This window comes from Canis lupus, chromosome 3 (assembly GCF_011100685.1).
Source record: "Canis lupus familiaris isolate Mischka breed German Shepherd chromosome 3, alternate assembly UU_Cfam_GSD_1.0, whole genome shotgun sequence".
NCBI classification, from domain to species: Eukaryota; Metazoa; Chordata; class Mammalia; order Carnivora; family Canidae; genus Canis; species Canis lupus.
In genome coordinates this window covers 68,907,618-68,927,301 of record NC_049224.1, presented here as the reverse complement: position 1 = coordinate 68,927,301, position 19,684 = coordinate 68,907,618, and the positions used below count along the sequence as shown (strand labels likewise).

Below are 19,684 nucleotides of genomic sequence, written 5' to 3'. Positions count from 1 at the left end.
TGGGAGGTTTTTGATGACTGCTTCAATTTCCTCCCTGGTTATTGGCCTGTTCAGGTTTTCTATTTCTTCCTGTTCCAGTTTTGGTAGTTTGTGGCTTTCCAGGAATGCGTCCATTTCTTCTAGATTGCCTAATTTATTGGCGTATAGCTGTTCATAATATGTTTTTAAAATCGTTTGTATTTCCTTGGTGTTGGTAGTGATCTCTCCTTTCTCATTCATGATTTTATTAATTTGAGTCTTCTCTCTCTTCTTTTTAATAAGGCTGGCTAATGGTTTATCTATCTTATTAATTCTTTCAAAGAACCAACTCCTGGTTCTGTTGATCTGTTCCACAGTTCTTCTGGTTTCGATTTCGTTGAGTTCTGCTCGAATCTTTATTAACTCCCTTCTTCTCTTGGGTGTAGGATCTATTTGCTGTTTTTTCTCTAGCTCCTTTATGTGTAAGGTTAGCTTTTGTATTTGAGTTCTTTCCAGTTTTTGAATGGATGCTTGTATTGCGATGTATTTCCCCCTTAGGACTGCTTTTGCTGCATCCCAAAGATTTTGAACGGTTGTATCTTCATTCTCATTAGTTTCCATGAATCTTTTTAATTCTTCCTTAATTTCCTGGTTGACCCTTTTATCTTTTAGCAGGATGGTCCTTAACCTCCATGTGTTTGAGGTCCTTCCAAACTTCTTGTTGTGATTTAGTTCTAATTTCAAGGCATTATGGTCCGAGAATATGCAGGGGACAATCCCAATCTTTTGGTATCGGTTCAGACCCGATTTGTGACCCAATATGTGGTCTATTCTGGAGAAAGTTCCATGTGCGCTTGAGAAGAATGTGTATTCAGTTGAGTTTGGATGTAAAGTTCTGTAGATATCTGTGAAATCCATCTGGTCCAGTGTATCATTTAAAGCTCTCGTTTCTTTGGAGATGTTTTGCTTAGAAGACCTATCGAGTATAGAAAGAGCTAGATTGAAGTCACCAAGTATAAGTGTATTATTATCTAAGTATTTCTTCACTTTGGTTAATAATTGATTTATATATTTGGCAGCTCCCACATTCGGAGCATATATATTGAGGATTGTTAAGTCCTCTTGTTGAATAGATCCTTTAAGTATGATATAGTGTCCCTCTTCATCTCTCACTACAGTCTTTGGGGTAAATTTTAGTTTATCTGATATAAGGATGGCTACCCCTGCTTTCTTTTGAGGACCATTCGAATGGTAAATGGTTCTCCAACCTTTTATTTTCAGGCTGTAGGTGTCCTTCTGTCTAAAATGAGTCTCTTGTAGACAGCAAATAGATGGGTCCTGCTTTTTTATCCAGTCTGAAACCCTGCGCCTTTTGATGGGGTCATTAAGCCCGTTCACATTCAGAGTTACTATTGAGAGATATGAGTTTAGTGTCATCATGATATCTATTCAGTCTTTGTTTTTGTGGACTGTTCCACTGAACTTCTTCTTAAAGGGGAATTTTAAGAGGCCCCCTTAAAATTTCTTGCAGAGCTGGCTTGGAGGTCACATATTCTTTTAGTTGCTGCCTGTCTTGGAAGCTCTTTATCTCTCCTTCCATTTTGAATGAGAGCCTTGCTGGATAAAGTATTCTTGGTTGCATGTTCTTCTCATTTAGGACCCTGAATATATCCTGCCAGCCCTTTCTGGCCTGCCAGGTCTCTGTGGAGAGGTCTGCTGTTACCCTAATACTCCTCCCCATAAAAGTCAGGGATTTCTTGTCTCTTGCTGCTTTAAGGATCTTCTCTTTATCTTTGGAATTTGCAAGCTTCACAATTAAATGTCGAGGTGTTGAACGGTTTTTATTGATTTTAGGGGGGGATCTCTCTATTTCCTGGATCTGAATGCCTGTTTCCCTTCCCAGATTAGGAAAGTTTTCAGCTAGAATTTGTTCAAATACATATTCTGGCCCTCTGTCCCTTTCGGCGCCCTCGGGAACCCCAATTAAACGTAGGTTTTTCTTCCTCAGGCTGTCGTTTATTTCCCTTAATCTATCTTCATGGTCTTTTAATTGTTTGTCTCTTTTTTCCTCAGTTTCCCTCTTTGCTATCAACTTGTCTTCTAGGTCACTCACTCGTTCTTCCACCTCGTTAACCCTCGTCGTTAGGACTTCTAGTTTGGATTGCATCTCATTCAATTGATTTTTAATTTCTGCCTGATTAGCTCTAAATTCTGCAGTCATGAAGTCTCTTGAGTCCTTTATACTTTTTTCTAGAGCCACCAGTAGCTGTATAATAGTGCTTCTGAATTGGCTTTCTGACATTGAATTGTAATCCAGATTTTGTAACTCTGTGGGAGAGAGGACTGTTTCTGATTCTTTCTTTTGAGGTGAGGTTTTCCTTCTAGTCATTTTGCTCAGTGCAGAGTGGCCAAAAGCAAGTTGTATTGGGAAAAAGAGAAAAAGAGAGGAGAGAAAGACGGAAAGAAAAGAGAAAGAGGAAAAAAAAGGGAAGAAAAAGAAAAAAAAAACGAAAAAAAAAAAAAAAAAGGGAAGAAAAAGAGAAAGAAAAAGAAAGGAGAAAAAAAGGGGGTGGGGGAAGGAAACAAATCAAAAAGCAAAACAAAACAAAAACAAAAACAAAAACAAAAACAAACAAACAAAAAAAAGAACCACCGGGGAGTATCTTCTGATTCTGTGTTCTTTAAGTCCCTTGGCTTCTCCTGGAAGTTGTCCGTCTAGCTGGTGTTCTGGGGGAGGGGCCTGTTGTGCTGATTTTCAGGTGTTAGCAGTTGGGGGAGCTGCTGTGCCCCTGCCTGGTGCAGGGCTCGGTGGGGGTTGTTTGCCCCGTGAGGCCGCAGGAGGAACAGCCCCAGTGGCGGGGCAGCTCTGGAAACCTGGATTCAGCTCCGGCAGGAACTCCGTCTGCAGGGCCTGGAGGCTCCGGGGCGGGGCCGCTGATGTGCTCAGCTGGGGCAGGAGCGTCCTCGCTGTCCTGGGCCCTCCCGGCCTCTGCCTGTCCCGGGGGAGGCCGGATCCTGGGCTGTGTCCCGGCGCCCTGTGCTCCGGAGCCTGCGCTGGTGGATTCGCGCTCCCGGGCCGCGCAACCCCCTCCGCGGAGCTGCCGCCCGAGCCCCTCCGAGCTGCTCCTGGAACCGCGCAGCCCCCTCTGCACGGAGCCTCTTCCTCTGCCCGAGCCCCTCCGAGCTGCTCCCGGGGCCGCGCAGCCCCCTCCGCGGAGCCGCCCCCGAGCCCCTTCAGCTGCTCCGGGTCCCGCCGGGTCCCCCGTGCGCGCTGCAGCCCTTAGGGAGCTCGGCGCACTCTCCTGGGTGCGCAGTTGCTGTTAGTGTCCCCGGGAGCCCGAGGGCATCCCCGCCCTCCTGGGTCCTGCTCCACCTCCCTGGAGCCCCTTTCCCCCGGGAAGGTCGGTGCAGCTCCTGCTCCTCCGGGACGGGGCTCTCCTGTCCTGGGGACACTCGCCCCGGCCTCAGCCCGGCTCCTCGCGGGCCCCTCCCCCTTGGAGGCCTTTGTTCCTTTATTTCTTTTTCCCCGTCTTCCTACCTTGATAGATGCGCGACCTCTTCTCACTGTAGCATTCCAGCTGGTCTCTCTTTAAATCTCAGGCCGAATTCATAGATTTTCAGGATAATTTGAAGGTTTTCTAGGTAGTTTGGTGGAGACAGGTGATTTGGAGACCCTACTCTTCCGCCATCTTGCTCCTCCCCCAGATCCAATATTCTGTTGGTTCAAAACTTTTACCTATGTGTGCTCAGTTTGGCACTAATTTTCATAAAAAAAAAAATTGAGTACCAATGGTACCTAGGAATTTTATTAAACACAACAAAATTAGCTCATGTAATCTTTACAGCACCACTAATAGCACCACTAATGGTGATATGACACCTCTTTTACACCTAAGAAAGTAAGTTGCAGATGAGATAAATTTTTAAAGTCACCAAGAAGTGATGAGGTTCAGCATGGCCCCATGAAGTCTGACCCCCATGTGTCAATCATAATTCTTTGCACAAAAATGAGGGCAGGCTTGGAACAGAGTAGATGGGTTTCAGCGTAATAACAGGGGCCACCTGGAAGGAGAGGAAAAATAATAATGATGATAAGTTACATTTACTGAGGTTTATTATGTGTCAGGCACTTTACATGTAACAGAACCACAGTTTGTCCTCAAAGTAAGCCTTTGAAATAGGTACTGTTCTCATTTTACTGGTGATGCACTAACTTGTCTAAGTTCAAAGAGCTAACAAGTGATAGAAGCAGAATTCCAGGATCACTACCACTTCTCTAGACTCCTGCTGGAGTCAGGGGCTGAGGCTGCTGACACCTGTCCTGCCTTGAGCAAAAATAGTGCAGACACAGGACGTGTCTTGTTCTAGATGGATGTCCTAGTCCACTCAGAAGCTAGGATGTCAGAAAGGCAAAGGCAGGAATTGGCACTTACAGATTCTTCTCAGGGGCCTAAAATAAATATTTTATTTATTTTTCAGTTTATTTTTCAGTGGATGACACATGTGGAAAAGAAGTTTGAGCTGTCATACTACAGTATGTAGAAGAACCATCAGCACAAACTTATGGTACATAAAAGGCACCCATTATAACATATCACAGAGCCCTTGCACCCCAGTCAAGGGCACATCTGATCATGATCTACTCAACGGCCAAAACCATCTGGAAGCTTGGTCTTATGAAGGAATAATGATGCCTTACAAGCACATACACATGCATGCCAACATCAGAACTTGTCATTAAAAGAGACACGTGAAGAGTGATCTAGAGAAAGAAAAAAAAAAAAAACTAAAATAACGATTTTTAGACATGATGACATATTCAAGAAGATCACTTTTGAGAAATAATTGGATTTAAAAAAAAAAAAAAAAAAAGAATTATGGGCAGCCCGGGTGGCTCAGTGGTTTAGCACCATCTTCAGCCCAGGGCCTGATCCTGGAGACCTGGGATTGGGTCCCGCATCAAGCTCCCTGCATGGAGCCTGCTTCTCCCTCTGTGTGTGTGTGTGTGTCTCATGAATAAATAAATAAATAAAATCTTATAAAAAAAAAGAATTAGATGAAGTGCATTGTACTTCAGAAAATAGTGTCATTCATTCAGAACATATAGTGAGTGACAGGAAACAGTAACTGCCACAGGTATTTGGCAATACAGGTAATAACCAAGGGACAATCCAATGGGGCTTTCCAGGTGTTCTCGTAAATTCCAAAAGATCAGTTTAAAGATCAGTGAAGCAAGGAAATAAAACACAGCCCAAAGAATATTATGTGAGAACTAAAATTTGATTTCTCAACAAAGCCCACATTTATTGGAGAGAATTAACAATTCTTTTTACTTGAAATAAGCAAACAAATGAACAAACACCTCTAACAGTGTCTACTGATGATAGTAATCATAAGTGGAACTTCCAACTTCTAACAAGACAACCTAGAATTTCTTAGAAATAAAAGAGTGGAGATTGTCTATTGGAAGCTCTCAAAAACCCTGAAGAGCTTTGAATAACTAACATCTTGAAAGGCGAAGAGGTGGTGTGGGTGCCAGAGTCACGAAAATATTGGGCTCACACATGCACAGCACCAATGACCATTCACACGAGTGCCTCTGCAGGCTGGCACCGAGGTAGTTTAGGTTCCTAACCCCATTTCAGCCGCACACGAGGTCTCAGGAAAAGGAAGATCATTCTTCTTCTCTAGTTGCAGAAAACAAACACAGAAAAGTTAAGGAAATCATCTAAATCAGCTCCTTAGCAGCAGACGAAATTCTCACCTATGTTACTCTGAAGGTCACTTGATTCTCAGGACAGCACATTACTTCTTATTTTTGATTTTAAAAATAGCTTAAATAACTGTTTGGGTTTGTTTATTTGTTTGTTTTAGATTTTATTTATTTATTTATTTATTCATGAAAGACACACAGAGAGAGACAGAGACATAGGTAGAGACAGAAGCAGGGTTCCTGTGGGTAACCTCATGTGGGACTTGATCCCAGCACCCCAGGATCATGACCAGAGCCAAAGGCAGATGCTCAACCACTGAGCCACCTGGGTGTTCCTAAACAACTGGTTTTAAACTTTTCAACATGGGTTCAGATAAAGAATGATTAGAAATGGTGGAAAGCTGTATGTGCTTCATGGAAGATTAGATAGTAGTGAGAAATAGTTAAGGAAGTCATTCTCCCTCCACCCCCACATCCCCAGAACAAGCCACTTCTCACATAGGCTGTGCATTAACTCAGGCACTCGTCAGGGCTTGATTACCAAGTTCATGGGAAATTCTGGGAATGAGATGACCAAGCTAGGAAATAACCATGTTTCTTTTCGGTTCACAGGAACATAAGGGGAAATGTCAACACTAGGCAGAGCTGCTGAATAGAATGTCCTGAGTTTGTCTATTGGAAATCTCAGCATGAGAGAGGAGTAGAAAAGGCCATCATCTCAACTGAAAATATTTTATGCACTTTTGGGTAACAGATTTACCAGCCACCAGTTCAAATAAATCAAAAGATGGGTCCAAATTGGGGTGGGATCTATTGTTTATATATATATATATTTTTTTTTAATTTTATTTATTCATGAGAGACACACACACAGAGAAGGAGAGAGAGAGAGAGAGGCAGAGACACAGGCAGAGGGAGAAGCAGGCTTCATGTAGGGAGCCTGATGTGGGACTCGATCCTGGGTCTCCAGGATCACACCCTGGGCTGAAGGCAGCTCTAAACCACTGGGCCACCAGGGCTGCCCAGATCTATTGTTTATAGATGGCTTTATGTATTAGCTGATGTCCTAGGTCCTTAAATGTTAACTCAATCCTCCAAGTGATCCAGGAGTTAGGAATGGATAGTCTCATTTTTTTTTCCATATAATTAAACAAAGCTTCACGATGGTCAGTGTGTCTGAGATTTCACAGCTGGGAACTTTGGAGCCCATTTACACTCAATTCTGTCTAACTTGCCACTGGAGAGCAGGAGGGGGACTGAGGAGGCATCTAAGGCCTGTGTCCTCACAAAGAATGATAGAAAGTACTAGAGATGTTTGCTGGAGTGAAGAAGTCTCGGATAAGATGAGATGAGTGTCTGCCTTCAAGTCAGACAAAATAGGTAAGGGCAGAAATGCTTTGGCTAAAAGAGGATAGAACTTGTTCCCCGGAAAGTGCCCCGAGGCAAGTCAAGCCAATCACTGATTCAAGGTGGGGTAGCCCAGTGAGCAAGCAGGTAGAGCCTTGAGTCCAACTGCCTGGGGTTGAGGCCCAGCTTTGCCAAACCCAGGGTCTATGAACTTAGGCAAGCCCCTGAAACTCCTGGTGGTGCCTGTGCTTGTTTGGATCCACTGAGAACCTGGTGCCAATGTGGTGTTAGACGTGTGAAGACATTTATTGAGGGAGTGTATTAGTGTCAGCCTGGGGTTGCCATAATAAACTACCACACACTGGATGACTTAGGCAATAGAAATCTATTTTCTTACAATTTCTGGAGACTTCTACATCCAAGATCAATGTGCTGTGCATTCAGGTTTCTGGTGGAAACACCCTTTTTGGCTCTCAGATGATCTCCTTCTTGCCACGTAGTTACATGGCAGAGAGAGAAATGTGATCTCTCTCTTCCCTGCCTCCTCCTCTTCCATATTATTTTTTAATTATATCATTTTAATTTCTTCTTCTTCTTCTTCTTCTTCTTTTTCTTCTTCTTCTTCTCTTCTTCTTCTTCTTCTTCTTCTTCTTCTTCTTCTTCTTCTTCTTCTTCTTCTTCTTCTTCTTCCTCCTCCTCCTCCTCGTCTTCTTCTTCTTCTTCTTCTTCTTCTTCTTCTTCTTCTCCTTCTCCTTCTCCTTCTCCTTCTCCTTCTCCTTCTTCCTCCCTCTTCATAAAAGGACAGTCCTATTGGATTAAGGAGTCCACCCTTACGGCTGCATTAAATCATAATTGCCTCCTAAAGATCCTATTTCCAGATGTAGTCACATTACAATTCAACATATGAATTGTGGAGGGAGTCCCAGTTCAATCTATAACAGGGAGGGAGTAGGAGAAAGTAAGGAGAACCTGCAGATTTCTATGGGGTCTGATATCTGTGAAAGATGAGAAAAGAGAAGGAAGAAGAGAGGAAGGATCTTTGTAACAGTTTCAGGGAAGGTTTGGCTCAGCTAAAAGGTACTCTTGGGCCAGTGACCCTTTGGAGGAGTTTTGCATCTCATTGGAATGGAAGTGGAATACCCTTCATTCTTGGTCTTTGGGTTGGAAGTAGCCCAAGGGAAGTGTGGTTTTATCAGACATGGTAGTGGATTCAGGGGGGTCAGCAGCTGGGACTATGAGCAAATTGCACATCCTAGAATGAGGTAACTGAGCAGTACCTTTCCCTGGCTGCTTTGTGCATAGAGAAGGAGAAACCAACAATAGTACATAGCTCAAAAGACTACTGGCAGGATCAAATGAGTTAATATAAAGTGAATGGCTCAGTGCCTGGAACATGGTGAGCACCTAATATATGTTAGTTCTTATTAATATGTACTTATCATACACTGTGGACTTTGGGTGACACTTAAAGAACTCTAATTACATATTCATCCCAGGTTGGGCCTGTTGATCATCAACATCACTTTACACTTCAATTAAATATACCATTGGTTTTATTGCTTTGCAAAAATCTTCTAAGGAAAGTCATCATGGATGCTAGAAAAGGTTATTGCTCTATAAAAGGGAAAAATAACTCAATTTTCCTGACTTGAGGCTAGTGACCATAATAAGCAATTGCACTTGTATTGGTTATTTATGTGCTTCTAGTTCAGTTGAGATGCCTTAGAATTACAAAGTATCAGAATTAAATGGAAAATTCTAAGCCATCTGGTCCAAACACCACACTTTGCTTAGATTTCCCAAAGAAATGGTCCTTCGGCCTCTCTTCACAAGCAGCAATGATGAAAAACAAAGTGTTTCACGAGGTTAGCCTTTCCTTTCTTGGACTGTGTTTAGTCTACCCTCTGTCTGGCTCTAGATTGACTCCTCCTTCTCTACCCAATGTTTCTCTCCATGAGGCTGATCTCTATGGAATTTATTCCTGCTTCTTGTTGGATTTAGCCAATATATTTAGGCAACATCCAGCAGAATATTGGTAGGCGGGAGGAGAGAAGTCAGGTTGCTTGCTTCATTGAGTGCTGCCCTAAGTGCCTATAGGACAGACGGGTACCTGATGGAAGTCACTGCTCCTCTCAAGATGTGGATACTTATAATTGTCTTATCCTATCCTTCTTATTGGTCCAAGTTATCACATTGCTCTTTAGGTTTTCCCCACAGGCCATTCATACCTTTGTAGTTAGTTTCATAGATAAGCCCAGCTCAAGTTATCCCAACTTAAGTCTTCTATCTGTCTCTTACTGGTACCCTGACTGCCACACACTTCCTAACTAATAGAAAGTTCTTCTTTATCCAGGTGATGGACCCTTTGTTCCATCCCTTGCCATCAGACAAAAGGGTCTCAGCTACCTTTCCGAACAGTAGCTCTTCAAGTCTACAGATGTACTAGATCTTAATGGAGACCTAAAAATCTGGACACTGCCACTTTCACACTGAAGCTTTTCTGACTAATATTTTGAGAGACATTTCGCAAAAAATCAAATTCACACTAAAGTGTTTCCCCTAAATATGCTGCTGGGCTCAACATCCTTTGTATGCCTTCCATTCAAAAAAATCATCCAGATCTTTTAACAACGTACTTATGTTTTCTGTCCTCACCACTTCTTGAGAAAATACATTCCCCATGTGTGTACCTTTGTGAGGCTACACACCCTCCCTGAGTGGGTCGTAGGAAGCATGATAGCCTTATTTTGTCCTCAGTTGACTGTGCTCAGGCTTCCTCTGAAGATGAATAATACATCTTTAATGTTATTAAATTTTTCATTAAATGACCAGTAAGAAAGCCATGGGGTGGGGGGGGAGGAGAAAGTAGAGAAAAGGAAAGAAGAAGTAAAAAAAAAAAAAAAAAGAAAAGGAAAGAAAGGTAGAAATCTGCAAACCACCTCCCACATGCATATCAGCTAGTTACCAGTTTTCTAAGTGACTTATAATCTTCTTAGGGTACAGAAAAGTTTTTTTTTTTTACTTATTGCAGTTATATATTCACTTGCATCTGCATCTTCCAGTTAACATTATAAGCATTTCCCCGTGTTTTTATGTAGCTTTCTGAAAAATCCTCCATGACATGATACACCATGTGATATCTCTGCCACATGTAAGCAGATCCTGTGATTTGATATGTAGATTGCTCTTATTTGATATGTTCATAAGCTGTAACTATTAGAAACAAAGTTACAGTGAATGTCTTTGGAAGATGTTCCATTGTTGTCCTTCGTTATTCTTTCTTTGTTTTTCTATTGTTTTTCAGAATTATTATTTTTTTTTCTTTTTCAGAATTAATCCTGGCTACCAAAAAATTCAATCATCCACCTCTAGCACTGTGGACTGTGTAAGAATTTCTGCACAACCATATCTCAGCCAGGAAGATGCAGTCATCAATGAAAACCCTGCTAGTGCTCTAATTCTAGCCTTTCTGGCCTTGTTTGTGGTCTTGGCTAATGCTGAATCAGTTATACAAACTATTACTGACCCCAAGGCTTGGAATATTAACAGTTAGAGACTGTCTTCTCCAGGGCAGGATTTGTGCCAGACTGCATGCCAGATGGGCTGCTGTTCATAAACTATTCAAGCAAGATCTCTCATTTTGTATATTTTATGATCAATAACATTTTTATTATATATATAAATATATAGCATATATATGTCTTAATAGATAGTCTGGTTGCTTTCAGTATCACTATTATAATATTGCTTTAATGCTGTCTTTGCTCATAAGTCTTGGTTTTGAGTATTATTTCCTTAAAAGGGATTCATTGAGGGGGACCTGAGTTGTGCAGTCAGTTGAGCATCTGCGTCTTGGTTTCGGCTCGGGTCATGATCTCGGGGTCATGGGATCAAGCCCGACGACAGGCTCTGCCATCAGGAAGGAGTCTGCCTGGAGTTTCTCTCCCTGTCCCTCTGCCCCTCCCCCACCCCTGTGTGGGCTCTCTCTCTCTCAATAAAATAAATCTTTTTAAAACAGGAGAGAGATTCATTACAGCAGAATTAGGCAGCAAAAGACTACTCATTGTTAAGGACCTTAATACCTATTGTTCAATTGCTTTCCAGAATGTTTATACCATTTGAACTTGATTATATGAGCATGTCTTAATTTTTTAAAAAAGATTTTGTTTATTTATTCATGAGAGACACAGAGAGAGAGAGAGAGAGAGAGGCAGAGACCCAGGCAGAGGGAGAAGCAGACTCCAGGGAGCCCGACGTGGGACTCGATCCGGTGTCTCCAGGATCACACCCTGGGCTGAAGGCGGCGCTAAACCACTGAGCCACCCCAGCTGCCTGAGCATGTCTTAATTTATAAGAGTTCCATAACAGTGTTAAACATTACATACATATAAATCATATATACATATACACATATATTTAAGTATCTAATAATTATATAGGTGGAATAGTCATTTGTTTTTTTTTTTTAAGGTTTTATTTATTTATTCATGAGAGACACACAAAGAAAGAGAGAGGCAGAGATACAGACAGAGGGAGAAGCAGACTCCATGCAGGGAGCCCAACGTGGGACTCGATCCCCGGACTCCAGGATCACACTCTGGGCCAAAGGCAGGCGCTAAACCGCTGAGCCACCCAGGGATCCCCATTTGCTTTTATTATAATTAACTTAAAAATATTCCCAGAGTATCTGAGCAATTATATGTATTTTTGCATAGTAATTATTTTACCTTTTGGGAGCATACATTTTTTACCTCCTGTTCCTAGAACTACAGGCCTTGATGACAAGTGTCCCTACTCTCCTCGTAGGTTTGGCCTCAAGGTTTTTAACCTCGTAGGTTAAAAAAAAGATTTTATTTATTTATTCATGAGAGAGAGAGAGAGAGAGAGAGAGAGAGAGACGGGGACAGAGGCAGAGAGAGAAGCAGGCTCCTCAAGGAGCCCGATGTGAAGCCCCATCCCAGGACCCCAGGATCACACCCTGAGCCAAAGGCAGACGCCCAACCGCTGAGCCACCCAGGCGTCTCAGTTTCCCACTTCTCAAATTGAAGTGACAGCATGGAGCCACAGAAGGAGAACATTTAGCTTGCAGCAGGTTGGTGGTTATTGGTACACGTACGCCTGATGTTCTGACTTCACTCTCTCTGGTGTGGTTTGTGGTTTGGGCTGATGCTGAACCAGTTACACACAGGGTTACTGACCCAAAGGCTCAAATTATCACGTTTTGAAGTGTAGGCCACTGTGCCAGATATGATGTAGATGGGTCTGATGCTTCCAAAATATTCAAGCAAAATCTAACCTACATGACTAATGGCCCCTCAAAGTGCCTACGAAAAGTTGGCTTGTGTATTTTTAAAAGGCATAAACATCTTGAGAACATGAAATACAGAAAAGAGAGAGATTTTCCTCTTAAACTCTCTTTAAAAGCCACCTAATTAAGTCCCCTCACCTCATTTTCTTTTCTCTAACACCTAGAACTCTTGAGAAGAGGCAGTCGGCATGAAGTACCATTCACACCATTCAGCATTTGATTGCTGCTTTAGGAAGTATAATGTATTTGTTAACTCAAGGAAGTAACTCAACCTCTCTGGGCTTTACTTGTTTTATCTGCTGAATCAAGATGTTACATGAGATAATGTCAGAGGGTTCTGTGATTGAATGGATTCAAAATCTATGAGCCACAATTCCAGATGTGATGGGGAGCTTTTGAACCTCCATCCTTTGTTCATCTGGGCCTTATGATGGAGAACTGGAGACGATGCTTGAGGGGGGAGACACTAAACCCTCTGTCTGTGCTCCTATGCTCAGTTCTACCACCAAGTACCAGCCGCAGAGAAATGGCACTGGGACAGAGCACATTCTGTTTCTTTGCCAGTCTTTGCTCTGCACCCAGACAAAAGTTCGGGAGTGTGTGCAGAATAAAGCTGAGCTAAGAGATGGACCTGAGATTGGGGTTTAGAAGCCAGCAGACAAATGAAGTCCCCGACCTCTTTCAGGTGCTTCGTATGGGTTGTCCTACAGCACCTTTTCCATCCTCGGAACTTTTCAGAAGTCTCTGGCTTCTTCTCAGCACTCAGACCTCAACCCACATCTTACTTGGCCCCAGACGCGGTCACTGGCATGGATAACCCTATCTAAAGGCACCTCTCCTCCACTGTGATCACATCATCCTGGAATTCTATCCTCAGCACAGCAGTCAGCCCTAAAATGGTGTGTGCATGCACGCTACGGACATTTTATCTTCTGTGCTCCCAACTAGAACTCAAGCTCCAAAAGACCTGGACTGCCTCCTTCCTGTTCATCTTTGTGCACCAATACCCCAATACCTCTCATGTCCTAGTAACTGGATAAATACATGTCAAATGAGAAAAAGAATGAACTGATGGATGAACTGAGGATCACACCAGGATCACACCCTGAGCCTTCAGGGAGAAAAAGGAGAAAGCCCTGCCAAAACAGGGGACAGGAGTACAGCACTCTGCCAGGGAGTAAATTAGGAGCGATCTGGGCGGTGGCCTATCAAGTGGGGGAGGGGCTGAGAGGGGTCTCTATGGAGGAATATGTTATCACTGATGGGGGTTAGCTTTGCCAATATAGGCTAGTGATAAAAACCAGACCTATTTTTACTTGCTTTCACTATTTTTTTAATTTAAATTCAATTAATTTACATTTACTGCATTATTAATTTCAGAGGTAGAGCTCAGTGCTTCATCAGTTGTATACAACACCCAGTGCTCATTACATCACATGCCCTCCTTCATGCCCATCCCCCAGTCACCCCATCCCCCACCCCTCACCCCTCCAGCAACCCTCAGTTTGTTCCCTAGAGTTAAGAGTCTCTTAGGGTTTGTCTCCCTCCCTGATTATGTCTTGTTTTATTTTCCTCTCCCTTCCTCTATGCTCCACTCTTTTGTTTCTTAAATTCCACATTAGTGAGATCATAGGATAATTGCTTTTCTTTGATTCTTACCTCACTCAGCATAATACCCTCTAGTGCCATCCACGTCGTTGCAAATGGCAAGATTTCATCCTTTCTGATGTCTGAGTAGTATTCCATCATATATATATAAACCACATCTTCTTTATCCATTCATCTGTCGATGGACATCTGGGCTCTTTCACTATTGTTTTTAAACTCTGTACAGACAATGTGCCCATCAGTGACGGCACCCAGGGCAAATGGCTCCCTCTGTCCTGTCCTTGGCACCACTGGATTCCAAAGCAAATCCTCTACCAGATGTGGAGAAAGAAATATTAAATGTTGGCAGGTAGAGGAACAACATTATTTAGCCACTCTCTATTAGCTATTCAGATATTCTTTCAAGAAACATGTGTTGATCACCTGCTATGAGGTCAGTGCCATGTGAGGTAAAAGAAAAACAAGGTGACACAGGTAGAGTGCTGGGTTTTGCCTGGTTGGGGACTCTGGCCAAAAGTGACCAGGACATGGAATGGAATGGTAAGACTCAGGCTCACACTTAAAATCTACTTGGGAGATGTGAAGATGCTATCTTTCTATCTATGAAGTTAAATCCACAAGGTGTATCTCAGCTGGACTCTGAAAGTCACATAGATCACTGCAGCAAGAAGAGGAAAATATTTCTAGTAAAAATGAAATAGAGATGTGAAAACTTACGGTCTGTTGGGGATTCCCAGATAGTGTGTCTGGCACTCTCGTGGCTTGAAATGTGGCTAAGTTACATGGAGGTGTAGAGAAAGAAGACAGGAGAGTAAAGTCAGGCCAAACTTGCAAAAGACCTTGAATGCTGCATTCAGAAACAAACAAACAAACAAACAACAACAACAACAAAAAAAAAAAACAAAAAGCAAACTTCCTTTCCATCAATGGTCAGCCAGCAAGGTATGCAAGCAGGGAGTGGATCTCCTATGAAGATCACAGCCAGCACAGGTAAGGTGAACACCATGCAGATGGCAGCCAGCCATGGAATTGGAGCTCCTGACACATTCAACTGTTTTCTGCTTTCTGCTTTCTGCTATCCGTTCCCATCCCCTCTTTACTGACATTTATGTAAACCTCAAAAACCTACTCATGGGGGCTCCTGGGTGGCTCAGTCAGTTCAGTGTCCTGCTCTTGGTTTCAGCTCAGATCATGATCTCAGGGTCCTGGGATCCAGCCCCACATCAGGTCTGGCTCTGCACTCAGCACAGAGTCTGCTTGAAGATTTTTTCCCTCTGTCTCCTCCCCTCACTCATACTAGCGCTCTCTCTCTCTCTCTCTCTCTCTCTCTCTAATAAATAAATAAATCTTTTTAAAAAGTTCATGTTTATTAATGACAGTCTAGAGTACATCACAGAAGTGTAGCATTTAAAAACTAGAGGTTGTTTGAGTGATGAGATTGCCAAGGAAAAACAAATTCCTCCACATTTGAAACCCTCTCAATTCTACTAGCTCCGTGGCTTTGAAACAAGAGCTCAAGGGTTTTCAACTCCAAGTATTTCTCATAGGAAGAGGACCTAAGCTTGAGGTATTCCAAATATTAACTTTTGCTTCGTATGCCATGAATATGTTAGGGTCTTTGGCAGGAAAGGTCCCTTGCCTCTAATGTAGTGATAGTGAGATACATAATGTGCTATGATTATGCATATATTAAATGCATATATTAAAATGATGCACATGCAGGCGCAGGGAGCGGAGCAGAGAAAAATGGAGGACAGGTTCAGTGTTGTGTGATAGGGAGAATTTGCTGTCGTGGGAGGTGGCCCTGGGCTCAAACCCCAGCTTCAATTTCCTCACCTCCAAGGAGTCAATGTAAAGGTTCACAATGTAAAGGTTCACCACAGACATGTACTCTGTGTCCAAGCAAGATGATATTTACGTTTTGTTCATCAAACCCTATAGCTTGATTGCACGACTCAGCTCCTCTCACCAACATCTTCCAATTCTCTCTTTCACCCCCAACAGGAGCCTCTCACCTGCTCACAGTGAACAGCCCACCGTCACTGCCTTGTGGGTTGTCTGTCTGCTTAAACTCAGGTTGTATCATACAACTTAAGGTTTCTACAATAGCAGCGCCCCTGAATCTCAAAGATTACTTTGGAAGCAAAAAATTGTTTCTAGCTCACACAAAATCCTCAGAGCACCCAGGGACTTCAGCCCTGCAGTCTCCATGCCACTTGTCCCTGCTGTCGATATGGCAAGGGAAAATAGGGACTGGAAGATGCACCGGGAGCTATATTTTGCTAGGCCCCAAAGAAGCCCTTATCTTCCCCCAATGCCACAGAATCTCTCATGAAACCAGTTCCTTGGGCTGCTCTTCTCCATGTCTCCTTTCCTGCATGAAAATCTCTGAAAACAGACTTTCAAGCACCATCTCCCTTTCCCCAGTGATACAGTGTAGTTTGCACACAGCTTACATCCATACCCTCTTGCTGGTCCTGGCCAGGCTTCCCTGGAGACCAAGACAGAGAAGACTTAGCCTCCCCCACTAGAGAATGACTGATCAAGGTCTCGTGTGAAGTGAAAAATGGCTTGCACTCTCAAATCACTGCTGAATGCCCCCACTTAAACCTCCTGGATGGCAGGAGTGACTTTTTGAGAACAAGATTTGTGTATAGATGGCTCTCAGGACAGAGGGAGCGGCTGCGAAGGCATCCTCCAGTTACCTCGTCGAAGAGCATCACAACATGGTCACAGCTTCTCAGAGATCATTTCTCTGGCTCCTACCCAGGATGATTAAAAAAAAAAAAAATCTAAGGTACTAATTTCAGCTAAAGCAGCCTGTTAACTTAGAATCTTGGCACATGACAGAAAGAAAAAAAAAAAGAAAGAAAGAAAAAAGAGGGAGAAAGGAACAGGAAGGGAGGAAGGGAGCGAAAGAATAGACAGGGGAGGGAACAGACCAAACTCCCCTCTTGTTCTCACTCGAGAGAGGTCACAGTGTTCTAGAACATGCCAAGATCTTAAAGAACTCTAGCTGTATGACCTTTTTCAGAGAAGGAAATCTGAGCCTCAGAGAGGTGGAGGTATTTGTCTCAAATCACAGAGCCAATGAATAGATGAACTAAAACTTGGTGCCGCACTCTGAAATCCAGCAGATTCTCAGCCAACTGGACACAGCCCTGTGTTGTCTAGAGAAACACCAGCTCGGATGAGTATCTCTCCTGGATTTGCTCCAGAGATTCAGCCGCCCGTCTGTACAAAGGTACCTGGTCTCTGTGCTGAGAAAACAGTGTTTGTTGGAGCCCCTGGCTGCCCGCCAGAGAAGCAGGTTCTGGAAAGGGTTCAGGGGGACCGCAGGCAAAGAGAGGGAGCCTCCCAGCTGGGAGGAGTCTTGGCTCTCCGCTGAGGAGCACGGAGGAATCCTTCACAGGGAACTATTGAGAAATCCCTCCAGGATGGTAAACAACTCCAAGTGCATAATTGCTGGCCAAGGATGAAATACTGATGTGAACAAAAAGTCAATTAAGTGCCCCACTTGGTTACTGTCTTTTTTCTTCCTCCTTCCCTCCTGATCTCTCCCTTCCCTCTCCCCCTCCTCCACCTCCTTCCCCCTCCCCCTCCTCCCCCCTTCCCATTTTTGTTTTCCTTCCTCTCCTCTTTCTTTCATAAATCCTGAAATGACTTACCTCTTCAGGTATCTAAACCCTAACTGTTTAGAAATCCCAGCATCTATCAATTTTGCATGGAGGATATGGGCAGTGCTCACAGCACAGAGACTTTGCCTATGACTGAGGCCTTTGTCAGCCCTTCCCTATTTCACTATTTCTTCCACTCACCAATCAGTACATCTGTGCTCCTCATTTTTTTTTTTTTTTTAAGTGAGGTTGGGGAGGAGCAAAGGGAGAAGAAGAGAATCTTTTAAAAAAAATTATTGGAGTTCAATTTGCCAAAATAGAGCATAACACCCAGTGCTCATCCCACCAAGTGCCCCCCTCAGTGCCCATCACCCAGTCACCCCAACCCCCCGCCCACCTCCCCTTCCATGAACCCTTGTTCATTTCCCAGAGTCAGGTGTCTCTCATGTTTTGTCACCCTCACTGATAAGAGAAAGAATCTTAAGCTGGCTCCTTGCCTAGTGCAAAGCCCGACATGAGGCTTGATTTCACAGCTCTGAGATCATGACTTGGCCTAAAATGAAGAGTTGGATGCTTAACTGACTAAGTCATCCAGGCACCCCAAGTGTATGCCATTCTGAACAGGTGCGATAGCCAAAGCATGGAGCTGGTGGTCAAATAGACCTGGATTAGAATTCCAACTCTGTCTCTGTCTATCTGTCCTTGGGGAAGTTATTGGCTGTCTCTGCCTCACTTTCTATAGCTGACCACGAGGACAATGCACAGATTGCAGGGAATAATGAGGGTGAAACATGAGATGCTCCCCATTGCCCAAGTTGTCTTTCTTTTGCTGATCTTCAAAGTTTGCCTTCCTGTTCTCTCTGGTGTCAGTTTCTATATGACAGATGATTCATTTATTCATTCATTAAATAGAGATAGCATAAACCAGGCACTGTGGTAGGCCTGGAAGATTCAGGAATGAACAGGAAACACACAATTGTGGACACAGAGATTCGAATCCAGCACCCTGACTCACACTGTGATTCCACCATCATGGAGCACTGCCTCAACTCCATCAAGCAAAGAGACACTCTCAGGTATCCCTCCTCTGATCCAAATCACAGAATGACCATTGAATCACTCTGTGTATATCAGAATAACTGTGGCTCTTAAAAAAAGAGAGAGAGAAAAATCAGATTCCCAAAGCCCAAGCCCCTCAGTGTGACTCAGAATCTGTTGGAAGTGGAATCTTCTTAGTTAAGTTTTTTTTTTTTTAAGATTTTATTTATTTATTTATTTGAGACAGAGATAGTGAGAGAGAGCATGAGCAGGGAGGAGAGGGATAAGTAGACTTTCCACTGAGCAGGGAGCCCGATGTGGGGCTCAATCCCAGGATCCTGGGATCATGACCTGAACCCAAGGCAGATGCTTAACTGACAGAGTGACCAAGGTACCCACTTAGTTCAACTTTTTAAAAAGCTCCCTGTTGCCTTGTATGTATAAGTCATCATTAAGACACTGATGGAGGAGCAGAGATGGAATTTAAGACAACCTTCAGGAATCTACTGAAGAATGGGGGCTGTGCCCACTGGTGGCATGGAGGCAAACTCAGGACCATCTGTCAAGCCTTGGATCAAATATCCCCTGTCCTGTGATACCTTCCCCAAGCCAGGTGACTATCATGCCCCCTTTGGACCCTGTCTTCCGTCCACCACTCCAGCAGGGCTTACAAGTGAACTGTGGTCTTCCTCTCATCTCTGTCTCCTCCTCTGGGATGTGGGCTCCTTCAGGACAGAGACTGTCTGAGCCATTTGTCTCCATTTTTCGTACATCAGAAGCCTCATGCAATGTGTTGAAAGAATGTCCAGATGAAGGACATACAGCAGGATTTCAGGGTACAGATAGAAAGATCCAAACTGAAAAGAGAAGACAGGATGGGATGGTCTGGGAAGGAAAGAGACTGAGTGAACTGAACACTAGCCTGACTTTATCAGCTCCCATCTCTCAACCTGCCCCAAGGCTGAGAATCAGAAAGAAGCCCCAAGCTGGAAGAACTCCTTCAAACCATGAATTCTATCCTCACCTTTCCATTTACAAAACAGTTGCATTCTCTTCCACAGGTCCCTGGGTGTGGCTACCCGTTATCCTTGAAAA

General features: G+C 43.5%; 1 long non-coding RNA gene across 2 annotated transcripts; it reads right to left on the bottom strand.

The window, feature by feature from the left end:
- Positions 1 to 3,567: 3,567 nt before the first annotated feature.
- Positions 3,568 to 17,400, bottom strand: LOC111095272. Of its 2 annotated transcripts, none has more exons than XR_005356410.1 (4): positions 16,640 to 17,396; positions 14,652 to 14,707; positions 13,986 to 14,245; positions 3,568 to 4,020 (listed from the first exon to the last, which is right to left on the bottom strand). It is a non-coding gene; the product is annotated as an uncharacterized LOC111095272 (long non-coding RNA). The 2 variants fall into 2 exon arrangements; XR_005356411.1 differs by lacking the exon at positions 3,568 to 4,020 and adding an exon at positions 7,746 to 8,013 and having other exon boundaries at positions 16,640 to 17,400.
- Between the last annotated feature and the right edge of the window lie 2,284 nt (positions 17,401 to 19,684).